General features: G+C 41.8%; 1 protein-coding gene across 3 annotated transcripts in view; it reads right to left on the bottom strand.

Annotated features, from left to right (window-relative positions):
* The window catches only part of THEGL (theg spermatid protein like), a 105,756-nt gene that overhangs the window by 26,911 nt on the left and 65,678 nt on the right, over positions 1-13,167 (bottom strand). The window lies entirely within an intron of this gene.

The following is a 13,167-nucleotide window of genomic DNA, read 5'->3' as shown; positions in this document are numbered from 1 at the left end:
TTGCAGTAGTCCACAAGACCTAGTACCAGGGATTGAACAATGATCCTGTAGTGTTCTTTGTCGAAGAATTTCCTTATTTTTCTTAAGTTGCGCATTGTGAAGAATGCTTTTTGGGTAGTATTGTTGATTTGAGTCTGCATAGTGCAGCATCTGTCTATCAGCACTCCCAGGATTTTGAGGGAGGTTTGGATTGGGTATTTGATTGCTTTAATTTCCAGGTCTGTTATGGATGGGTTTTTGTCCGAGTTTAGTTTTAATTTGTGGTTTGTCATCCATTTTTCTACTTCGTCCAGTATTGTTTCCAGGTGTCCTGTTGAGGTGTGGTCATGGGTTTCGAAGGGGAGGAGAATAGTTATGTCGTCTGCGTAGCTGAATGATGTTACATTTAGGTTGTCTAGAGTAGTACCAAGGGAGGAGATGTAGAGATTGAATAGAATGGGTGAAAGTGGAGATCCCTGCGGGACTCCGCATGGATTTGACCATGTGTTAGATTTCGTATCGTTTATCTTAACTCTGTACGTTCTTGTTTTAAGGAATCCTTGGAACCAGTTGTAAACCACTCCTGAGATTCCTATTGCATCAAGTATCTGGAGTAGTATGGTATGATCAACTAGATCAAATGCGGCGGAAAGATCTAGTTGGATAATTAGGATCCTGTGTCCTTTACTGAGGTGTTGTCGGGCTATGTCCAGTAGTGTTGCTAGTAGTGTTTCCGTGCTGTGGTAAGATCTAAATCCTGATTGAGATGAGTGAAGTATATTGTGGTCAGCTAGGTAGCTGGTGAGATATTGAGCCACAAGTCCTTCAATCAGCTTGACATATAATGGGATCGAAGCGATAGGTCTATAGTTGGTAGGTGTGTCTACAGGACCTTTTTGGTCTTTCAGTATGGGTGTGATTATGATCTCTCCAAGATCTTGTGGGAATTGGCCTTCTATGAGAGTGCTTTGTATCCACTGCGTGAGGCTGGTTTTGAATTTAGGGGAGGCATTTGTGAGTAGATACGATGGGCAGTAGTTCAAGTCGCATGAGGTGTGGCTGTATTTTTTATATAGTCGGTTCAAAGCTCCAGGCATAGATGGTTATAGAGCTGAATTTTAAAAGATTTTGTGACAAAATATAGCAATACCTTTAGTTTTGATGTTTAATAATCAGATTGAGGAACAAATTCTACCAGAATCGCTTAGTCAGGCTCAAATAATTGTTTTTCAAAATTGTGGTAAGGATCCTAATAAAGTGGAATCTTATAGGCCGATTTTTTTGCTTTGTTATGAGGCTAAATTATTGGCCAAGGTTTTAGCTAACAGGTTGGCGAAGCTTTTGCCTAATTTGATTGCTTAACCTCAAGTAGGGTTTGTTAAAGGACGTACAGCAGTCAAGAATATTAGATCTATTTTATATTCTTTAGAATGGGTACGTAATAAAAATATTCTTTCATTATTGATTAGTTTTGATGCAGAGAAAGCTTTTGATAGGGTTAAATGGGAAATTTTGTTTGCAGTATTATCCAAATATGGTATTACGGGTTACTTTCAAGATGCAATTAAAACCTTATATTCAGATATACAGGCTAGAATATTTATTAATGGTGGTTATTCATAATTTTTTACACTAGGTCAGGGAACAAGACAAGGATGTCCTTTGTCTCCGTTGCTTTTTGTTATGACACTTGATTTTTTGATTCGCAAAATTCTTGCAAACTTAGATATTAGTGGTGTTGATATAAAGTCTTCATCTTTTAAAATTGCGGCTTTTGCAGATGATATTTTGGTGCATTTACCTAATCCCAGGGTTTCATTAAAATCTTTATTGGAAAACTTTGTTGAATTTGGTGATTTTTCAGGTTTTAAATTAAATATGGATAAGTCTGAAGTAGAGAATGACACGGTGAAAAAATTGGTCCCCGTCACCGCCCCGCCCCGTCTCACCATCCCCGTCACCCGCCCCGTCCCCGTCTCACCATCCCCGTCACCGCCCCGTCCCCGTCTCACCATCCTCTTCACCGCCCCGTCACCGCCACTGCCACCCCATTCACCGCCCCGTCACCGCCACTGCAATCCCATTCACTTTTCTTTATTTACGTATAAAGGAAACATTCTTTAAAACTTTAAAACTTAGTTAAATATTAGTTAATAACTATACAAAAACAAAACACGCAGAGAAAAAATTAATTAATATAAATTCCCTGACTTCCCTGCACTGTCCCCCCTTGAAGGTCTGTCCCCATCCTGAAAGCCTGATGCCCCCCCCCCCCCGACGTCCGATACATCCCTCCCCCCGAAGGACCGCCGACTCCCCAACAATATCGGGCCAGGAGGGAGCCCAAATCCTCCTGGCCACGGCGACCCCCTAACCCCACCCCGCACTACATTACGGGCAGGAGGGATCCCAGGCCCTCCTACCCTCGACGCAAACCCCCCTCCCCCCAACGACCGCCCCCCCCAGCTTCAAAATGATGCCTGAAGTTACCTTGGGGGTTCTGAGCACTATTAATTTTAATTTATTACAGCACTCCAGAAATATTTTTCTAATTGTTTTAACTTGGAAAAGCGAACCAGGATTGTCTTAATGAAAGGCTTATGTTTGCACTGCAGCCCTCCTGCCCTCGACGCAAACCCCCCTCCCCCCAAGGACCGCCCCCCCCAGCCGACCCGCGACCCCCCTGGCGACCCCCACGACCCCCCCACCCCCCTTCCCCGTACCTTTGGTAGTTGGCCGGACAGACGGGAGCCAAAACCGCCTGTCCGGCAGGCAGCCAACGAAGGAATGAGGCCGGATTGGCCCATCCATCCTAAAGCTCCGCCTACTGGTGGGGCCTAAGGCGCGTGGGCCAATCAGAATAGGCCCTGGAGCCTTAGGTCCCACCTGGGGGCGCGGCCTGAGGCACATGGTCGGGTTGGGCCCATGTGCCTCAGGCCGCGCCCCCAGGTGGGACCTAAGGCTCCAGGGCCTATTCTGATTGGCCCACGCGCCTTAGGCCCCACCAGTAGGCGGAGCTTTAGGATGGATGGGCCAATCCGGCCTCATTCCTTCGTTGGCTGCCTGCCGGACAGGCGGGTTTGGCTCCCGTCTGTCCGGCCAACTACCAAAGGTACGGGGAAGGGGGGTGGGGGGGTCGTGGGGGTCGCCAGGGGGGTCGCGGGTCGGCTGGGGGGGCGGTCGGAGGTTCTTGGGGGGGGCGGTCGTTGGGGGGGAAGGGGGGTTTGCGTCGAGGGCAGGAGGGCCTGGGATCCCTCCTGCCCATAATGTAGTGCGGGGTGGGGTTAGGGGGTCGCCGTGGCCAGGAGGGTTTGGGCTCCCTTCTGGCCCGATATTGTCGGGAAGTCGGCGGTCCTTCGGGGTGGGGGTGCGAGTGGTCCTGCCGGGGGGGGGATGTATCGGACGTCGGGGAGTCGGCCGGGCAAGAGGGCTTGGGCTCCCTCTTGCTCCGATCGCGGGTGCGGGTGGGAGCGCGTGCGAGCGGTCGTTCGGGGTGGGGGTGCGAGCGGTCCTGCTGGGGGGGTGAATCGGGCGTCGGGCGGTAAATAGCGGTTCCTAGAAGGGGGTACATTGGCCCGCGGGGACAAACCTGTTCACCGTTTCCGCGGTCGGTGAATGGCCTTGTCCCCGTCACCGCAGCGACTGCTAGTTTTCTTCCCCGTTTTCGGCGGTGACCCGCGGCTTAAATGCGGTGGCCGCGGGTAAACCGTCACCGTGTCATTCTCTAGTCTGAAGCTTTGTCTACTAATGATAATCTACGTTTACATTGGGGTTCTAACTTTCCACTTCGTTGGATGGAAGATAAATTTAAATATTTAGGGATTTATATTCCTGTAAATTCTAAATTTTTATATAAATTCAATATTCCTGATTTGATGAATTATACAAAACAAAAATTACTAAAATGGCAGTCATTACCTTTATCTTTAGGTGGGCATATTGCACTTTTTTTTTTTATAATTCTTTATTGATTTTCAAACTAAAACAGTGCAATACAAATAAAAGAACAATAATTATTACATACATTGCACTATTAACTGTACAGGTAACATATATATCATTCAAAATTTTTAGTTTTCCTACTTTTATTAGTAACATAACATAGAACATAATATGTAATGAAAAATTAAGTTACCCAAGTGTGACCATCGTTATTTATTTCCCTCCCCCAACCCCACTCCCCCCTTGGATGTGTAAAGGTAAATGAGCAGAAGAAAAGAAAAGATAAATAAACCTTATTATAATTTCACAAATTTAGTCAATGGGCTCCATACTCTATTAAATGTACTACTAAGCCCCCTACATTCTGCGTTGAAATATCATATATAATAATAATAATAATAATTTATTTCTTATATACCGCTATACCGTGAAGTATAAAGAAAAACCAATAAATCTTATTTATTTAATTAAAATTATCTATCAGATCAATATATTATAATAAATATCTCTGTATAAACATTATACCTATCATTTCAGTTCAATTCAATAATTATGATGAACTAATTAGATTAGTTAAAATATACAGAGCTATTTATTTGCCTACTTAATTATGAAATTAAGATATTTTACCATTCTATACTACATTACATCAAGTCGACTTACAATCAATTTATAAAGCAATATATAAAAAAAATAAAAACCAACTCAAATATCTTTTCTATAAAGCCGCAGCACCTTGAACTCTTTTGAAAATCCCCCAATTCATTATGGGCCCCGGGACCATCAAACAACGAGGCAGTCATCAGCGCGACCCTCAATAGGTTGTCTGTTCTGGATCTATAATACTTCCTAGTGGATGATCTGTAAAACTGCTTTTCTTCTTAGCACTTAGATCCAAGTTCGAATTCTGATCTCTTCAGTTCAGTCTAGTCTTTAGCTGAATTTCTTCCATAGCCTTGTCCCCATCCATTCTTAGAATTACAGTCTGAAGATAGATGAACTGAAGGATGATAATCACCAAGATTTCCACCCACATATCAAATGCTCTAAGCTTTGTTTTATATCATCAGTGAATTTCCTTATGGCAGCCCAGTTCACACCATTTATATTGACACCCATCAGCTGTTTTTCTGTTGCCCTTAGGACTCCGGAAGCAGAGAATGTTAATATATCATTCAGGTGAGCAGCATCTAATACTGGCAAGAGTAATTCGTCAATGCCAATGATAATATAAATGTGAGCATGACAAAGAATCCTTAAACTTAATCTAACATCTTCTTGTGCCAGACTTATTTTTCAAACTGCAGAGCTACATTCCACATGTCAGCTGTATTCCTCTACTTTTATAATTCTATTCTAACGTATCTTCAACCTCTTTACAATCCAATGTCTCTTTCCTTCAGTTAAATCAATTCCTTATTGCAAATATGAAAGTTACATATATTATACTTGCATTTCCAGTCTTTAATATAATATTTATAAAGTTCACCTCTCAATGTTGACTTATCCTTTTTTCTTCCTTTCCCTTTAAATTTGTCCAAGCTTAAAAGACTTTCTATAACAGAAGCAAATGCAATGCTCCTATGACATCGGCTCACTTTGTTGAGAGATATAATTTTTTAGTTTTTCTGGGTCATCATATTGTACGGTATGGTTTTCATGAGTAACCCTCATGATTGCCGGATAAAATAAACCATATTTAGCCCCTAAAAGCTGTAATTGAGGCCGTAGCATTAAAAATTCCTTCCTTTTTTAGCAGTCATTTTTGCGAAATCCGGCACAAAAATAATATTTGACCCTTGGTACTTTAACTGTTTGTTTGTTTTAGCCAACCTCAATATCTCCAATTCATGCTGAAACCGGAGTACCCGAAAGATTAATGGTCTAGGTCTTGTTTGACCGTTAATTTTCTGTGCTGGGATCCTGTGGGCTCATTCTATCTCCAGTTTGTGCCCACTAGAGAGGGGAAGCAGTTTAGGAATAAGCGTTTCCAAAAAAGATAAACAGTCCTTCCCTACGACCCCCTCTGCTAAGCCCAAGACCCTCAAGCTATTTTTACGAGAAAAATTGTCATGTTTCCATTTGTTTTTCCATTTCTTTTAAAACCACTCTATCTTTTCTGCATTGCGCCTGCCCCGACTCATTTCTTGTAATTCGACACTCCAGCTGCTCCATTAGCTGATTTGCGATTTCCATTTGAACTTTCAATTGAGTCACTTCTTCCCGTACAATCGCCATATTCTCTGCATTTTCTTTTAGAAGCAACCTGATGGCCCACAATCTCACCTGCCTCAGCTGGTAAGGGAACATTAGAAGCCATCACAAAATCCATCTTTTGACATTTTGATTTGGCTCCCACACTGAAGGCAGCATCAATTTTAGTTTGTTTTGATGACACCATTATTGGCTGTAGAAATACACCAGTGAAAATGTAAAAACCGCCATCGGGAAGTTATAATTACTATAAATAGTTGTCTGGGTTATCAAGCCTCTTATTCACCTATCCACCTTTGTCGCGCCTCAAGCTACGCCCCCCCGTATTGCACTTTTTTAAATGGTTCTTTTTCCAAAATAGCTATATACGTTTCAGATGCTTTCCTTGGAACTGACAAATATAGATTGGTGGAAATTAAGATTGGCTATTACTAAATTTTGTTGGGCTGGGAAAAAGCCAAAATTATCTTTTGATTTTTTTGCTAGGATCTGGGATAAGGGGTGGTTTGGGACTTCTAGATATTCGTATTTATGGGAAGGCTTGTGTATTAAGATACATTAGGGATTGAGTGATGGATGATTTTTTTATTTACACCTATAGATTATGAGAAAGCTTTTTATCATCCTTATCATTTATTATTTCTTCTTCAAGTACATCATTCTAAATTGCCAAGTAATTTAAGAGGTAATTCTATTTTATCTCCAATGAGATCATTTTGGGGCAATTTAGTTAAATTATGGGGTTACAAACCTCGTATTACAGACATGTTGCCTATTCAGAGTAATGGAGATTTTCAACCTGGAATGATGTCTAGGGTTTTTAGAAATTGGGATTTAAAGGTATTTCTTATTTAGCACAGGTTTTGGATGAGAAGGGTAAGATGAGGAGTTTTCCTGATCTTTCTTCTACTGTAGGAGGGGGTCCTGGATCTTTATTTGCATATATACAATTGGTAAATTATTTAAAAAATTACAGAGAGTGGATTTTTCAATTGGAGTACATGAAAAAAAATTTCTTTTTTTAATCAATGTGAAGATATACCTATTTATGTTTCCTTATTACATAAATGGTGGTGGGATTTATTACCTGATCTTACATATGAGAAAATTTTACAGAGTTGGAGTGAGGAATTGGGAAGTCAAATTTCACTTTTGGATTTTACACAAGCTATTAATAGAATACCAAAAGTTATTACAGGTTCTGTCTGGAGGGAATGTTCATTTAGAATCTTACATAGAGCTTATTTTTCACAAATTCAAGCTTTTCATGCAGGTTTAATTAATACCCCAATTTGTATTAAATGTAATAAGGATCCTGGTACTTTAACTCATGCGTTTTGGTCATGCCCTTTAATTAGGTCATTTTGGTCTGCCATCCTGTTAATTTTAGGCTCATTATGGGGTAGTTCGGTCATAGATTCATCAAAGAGAGTAATTTTAAGAAAAGCTGCGGCTTGTGGGGTTTTTGGTAAAAAGAAGTGTCTCTTATTTCAAAAGGTGTGTATAATAGGACATAAATGTATTATGCAAGTTTGATTATCAAAAGAAGCACCTAGTTTTTGGCATTGGAGGAACCAGTTTCATTGTCTTTTGTTATTTGAGACTTGGGAAGTTAGGCATTCGGTTAGGAAAATTTGTATGTTTATGGAAATTTGGGATCCATATATTCAGAATCTTTCAACTAAGGCAAGAAGTTTAATTCTTAATGATTTACATTGAAGCTATGATTATTTATTTAAAATTCCAATTCTTTATTTTTGTCAACTTTCATTGGGTCTGGGGGGGGGTTTAGTTTTTGGGTTATTTTATTTCTTTAATAAAAGGTTTACATATAATTTAGGGGGTAGGGAAGAGAGGAGGAGGGGAGAGTGGGGGAGAGGTGAATAGGAAAAGGGAAGGGGGTAAGAAATAGGGGGAGGGTATTAAGAGATGTAATGGGTAATTTGGAAATATATTTTGAAGAAATGAAAGACATTTGATGGAAATTAATATGATGAATTTTAATGTAATGACTATTTTATTGTATTATATTATTGTATATTTACTGATTTCTTCAATAAAATGTTATAAATTTAAAAAAAAAAATTAAAATACTCAAAGTGTGAAAGGAACACTAAATATTCATCAATCTATAATCTGTCCAAGGGAAAGAAAAAAATTAAAAAAATTAAAATAAAGAGGGTCAGTGAACTCTCAGTACCGGCTATGGGTTATCGCATAAAGATAGGACTAACTTTTATGGGGTCCTATTTATGCAGTTAACCTAGCCGGTTAAGTACTGAAAATTAGCACTTAACCAGCCAATTGCCAACTCCGCCCATAGAACACCTCTAAAATAGCCGGTTTTCAGTTCAGCGATAACTGGTTACTTTCAGTGGCACTGACTGGTTAAATAACACTGAATATGACCAGTTAGCCCAGATTTAACTAGACAGGAGTCATATCTTGTTGGTTACATCGCTTTGACTATCAACCCAACAAAACAACAAAAAGATTGTGAAACAAAAGATCAGATGAACCAATTTGTAGTTTAATCAGCATCCAAATAACTTAAAAAAACAATAGTCTTAAAAATCCACAAAGGATGTATACATAATGTGACCATTTATTTTTTTCATCAAAACAGGACATCTATTAATATTCAGTCCTGCCCCCAATCCCACCCTAGCCCCACCCCCAGCCCTGCCACCAATTTCTTCCATTCATTTTCATGTACACACAATATCTTATTAATTCATAATGGTAAACATAAAATATTAAAAAAGCACACTGTACATAGACAAATATAGTGCAAAATATAGACAGCAGATATAAATTCTCAAAACAGACACATTTTGATCACTAAATTGAAAATAAAATCATTTTTCCTACCTTTGTGTGGTGATTTAATGAATCTCTTGGTTGCACTTCCTTCTGACTGTGCATCCAATCTTTCTTCCTTTCTTTCTTTCTTTTGCATCCAACATTTCTTTCACAATCCAGCCCCATCCCCTTTGTGTCCAGGTCTCTCTCTTTTCCCTCTGTTACCCTCCCCAGATCCAGTGTCAGTTCTCCTTTGTACCTTTGTTCTAGATCTCCCTCTCTCCCGCTCTATCTGAACCTCCCATAATCCTGCATCTGCCTCCTGTCTTTCCCTTTTCATCCAGGCCTATCTCTCTATAGTCTTTCTAATCTGCTTACAATCCCCCCCTTTCTCTGCCTCTTTCTCTCCTTCTTTCCTCCCTCCCTCCCTCCCAGCAGATTTTAGCATATCTTTCTTCTCCTTTTTTCCCCTTAGATCTAGTAATTGTCTCCTTCCTCTTTTCCTCCTCCCAGGTCTGGTATCTGTCTCCTTCCCTTCCCCCCTGCTCTGGCATCTCTCTCTCTGCTCCCTTCCTCCTGTTCTTCCCTGTTCTTCCTTCTCAATTTATTTTCTGCTTCTGTCTAAATTCTTCTTTACTATTCAATCCTCAATTTCCCTCTTTCACTGTGTCTACCTATAGCTTGCCACCTCTTGCCCTCACCCCTTCCAGTATCTAACTCTATTATTTTCCCTCAATCCAGCATGTGCCCTTTTTTCCTTTCTCCTTCCCACTTCCTTCCAGTGTCTGCTCCCCTCTCCCCCACACTTCCATTCAGTGTCTGTCTCCCTCTCTCTACCCCTTCCATCTACTGTTCACCCTCTGTCTCGCCCTTTCCATTCACTGTCCTCTCTGCCCTTTCCATCCAGTGTCTGCCCTCTCTCTCTCTTCCATATGGCATCTTCCCTCTTTCTATGCTCCTTCCATAAACTATCTATCCTGTGCCCTTTCTGTCCTTTGTACATGATTGATTTCAGCTCTGCCACCTCTCCATTTTTCTCTCTCTGTCACCACCCCCTCCCCTATGCTTTGGTATCTCTCTCTTCTCCTATCTTTCCTTCCCACCCCACGGTCTGGCATCTCTCTCCTTTCCTTTTCTTCCATCTCTCCCACCCCCTCCATTCTCTGACATCTCCTCCTTCCTTTCCCCCTTCTTTTTCCCTTGGTCTGGCATACCTTCCTCCTTCCCTCCATGCCCTGGCATCTCTTCTTCCCTCCAAGCCCTGGCATCTCCTTTCATTCCGTCCCTCATCTTCCTTCTCCCTCCATTTGGGTACAGCAACACTCTCCCCAATTCTCTACCCCTCTGCTCCCTTTCCTCCTTCTATCACCCAAGGCCTGCTGTCATGAACTTCATCGGGCAGCAGCAGCATTCACAATTCACTGCTATTGCCGACTTCAGGCCTTCTTCTCTGTTGGGTCCTATCTTTATAAAAACAGGAAATAGGCAGGGCCCAACAGAGAGGAAGGCCTGAAGCCGGCAACAGCAGCAAATTGTAAATGCTGCTGCTGTCCGAAGAAGGTAATGGTGCCAGGCCTTGGAGCACCCGAAGCAGACCACTTCTCCCCCTCCCAGCTGAACCCCCGCTGATTCTCCTATCTCTCCCTCCCATGCAAACCCTGCCGACCCTCCCACGCAAGATGATCGAGCAACAAACCTCCCTCCAGCAGCGTTGGCAGCCGCAGCACTCTAAATAGGCTGCTTTGTGGCTTTCTCCTGCTGGTGTGTCCCTCTGCTGTGTCACAGTGTTGCGGCAGAGGGACTCACCGGCAGGAGAAAGCCGCGAAGCAGCCTGTTTAGAGTGCTGCGGCTGCCAATGCTGCTGGAGGGAGGTTTGTCACTCGGTCGATCATCTCGCATGGGAGGGTCGGCGGGGTTTTGCAAGGGAGGGAGAGTGAGTCAGCGGAGCCCGGAGCGATGATGCTGCCGCTGCCGAATCCAGGCTGCGATCCCCTGTACCGTTGTCCCCACTCACAGCTTCGGGATGCCGACTCTGAAAACGGGATATTTCAGCATCCCGAAGCTGTGAGTGGGAACAACGGGACAGGGGATCTGAAAAAGGGACAGTCCCGTTCAAAACGGGATATATGGTCACCTTATGTATACAGTCACAAGTATCCCACAAGACAAAACCCAAATAATGTATAAAATACCAATGACCCAACACTGGCCATGTTTTGCCAAAATGAAATACATTACATTAGAGATTTCTATTCCGCCATTACCTTGCGGTTCAAGGTGGATTACAAAAGAGTTAAAAATGGTGGTTACAATGGAAGATCGTTTGTAATTTCTAGAGAGGTAACGAGTAGGTCATGTAGTTGTGTAGCGGGAAAATGGAGGGAGGAAGGATGGTAAGTTTGATGTTAGGACTGTTTCAGGAATTTCTTGAAGAGTATAGTTTTTATTTCTTTTCTGAACATCTTGTCGTCTGGGGTCGTTATCAGTAGATTGGAGATTTGGTTATCTAGTTTAGCTACTTGAGTGGCTAGGAGGCCATCGTATAGTTTTTTCCATTTTACTTCTTTGATCGAGGGGTGTGTGAATGGGGTGTGTGTTTTTCTATGTCTGACTAAGGTAGTTTGGATGAGGCGGTTTTTTAGGTAGGTTGGGCTGTCTCCATTTAAGGTTTTAAATAACATACAGTAAAATTTAAATAGTATTCTTTCTTGGATTGGTAGCCAATGTGAGTTGAAGTATGCTTCTGTAATATGGTTGTGTTTCCTTAAAGAGTAGAGCAGTATTTTGGATTGTTTGTAGTTGTTTAGTCATTGTAGCAGGGCAGGGGAGGTAGAGGATGTTGCAGTAACCTAGTAGACTTAGGATTAGGGATTGTACTATAAACTGGAATTGTGTTCTTTCAAATAATTTCCTGACTTGTCTTAGGTTTCTCATAACTGCGAAGGATTTCTGTATTGTTTTATTTATTTGTAGTTGCATAGTGCAGAGGTCTCTTATAGGGTAATTTACTGTGTTAAGTATAAAAAAACATAAGTCACAGAAAATCCAAGTAGTTAAGAGGCTACAAACAAACATCACAGCACACAAGCCTCCAATGTAAGCTGGTGTCATGTGAATATAAACCCGACAGTGATATTTCCTATGCCATTTCAAATGAATGCACATCTCTAACATTTATTTTTAGTACAAATCTTTCTGGCTCAGGCTTTACTGCTGTGATATGGACTCAACATCATGGCGATCACATGGTTTGAATCCATAGTAACATAGTAGATGATGGCAAATAAAGACCTGAATGGTCCATCCAGTCTGCCCAACCTGATTCAATTTAAATTTTTTTTTAAATTTTTTCTTATTAGCTATTTCTGGGCAAGAATCCAAAGCTCTACCCAGTACTGTGCTTGGGTTCCAACTGCCGAAATCTCCGTTAAAACCTACTCCATCCCATCTAAACCCTCCCAGCCATTGAAGCCCTCTTCAGCCCATCCTCCCCCAAACAGCCATATACAGACACAGACCTTGCAAGTCTGCCCAGTACTGGCCTTAGTTCTTCAATATTTAATATTATTTTCTGATTCTAGATCCTCTGTGTTCATCCCACGCTTCTTTGAACTCAGTCACCGTTTTCCTCTCCACCACCTCTCTCGGGAGCGTATTCCAGGCATCCACCACCCTCTCCGTAAAGTAGAATTTCTTAACATTGTTCTTGAATCTACCACTCCTCAACCTCAAATTATGTCCTCTGGTTTTACCATTTTCCTTTCTCTGGAAAAGATTTTGTTCTACGTTAATACCCTTCAAGTATTTGAACGTCTGAATCATATCTCCCTTGTCCCTCCTTTCCTCTAGGGTATACATATTCAGGGCTTCCAGTCTTTCCTCATACGTCTTCTGGTATCATTTTTGTCACCCTCCTCTGGACCGCTTCAAGTCTTCTTACGTCCTTCGCCAGATACGGTCTCCAAAACTGAACACAATACTCCAAGTGGGGCCTTCTTCCAATTGAAGTAGCCCAACCCTGCTGGTACTGTATCAGAACTGAGGCATTTTAATCTTGGAGAAGACTCCAAACTTCAGTCAGGGATGGAATTGAAGTGGCCAGTGTATGCCACCTGAACAGAAACCATTACAAAAAGGGCCAATATTCAGAAAGTGGGAGTGTTTGGTGGTCAGCCTGGATATTCAATGCTGGGCAGTTTCTGACGACCATCATTGAATATCTGAGTGTCT

The sequence above is a fragment of the Geotrypetes seraphini genome, chromosome 1 (genome assembly GCF_902459505.1).
Source record: "Geotrypetes seraphini chromosome 1, aGeoSer1.1, whole genome shotgun sequence".
Lineage (NCBI taxonomy): Eukaryota > Metazoa > Chordata > Amphibia > Gymnophiona > Dermophiidae > Geotrypetes > Geotrypetes seraphini.
This window is presented reverse-complemented; position numbering and strand designations above follow the sequence as displayed.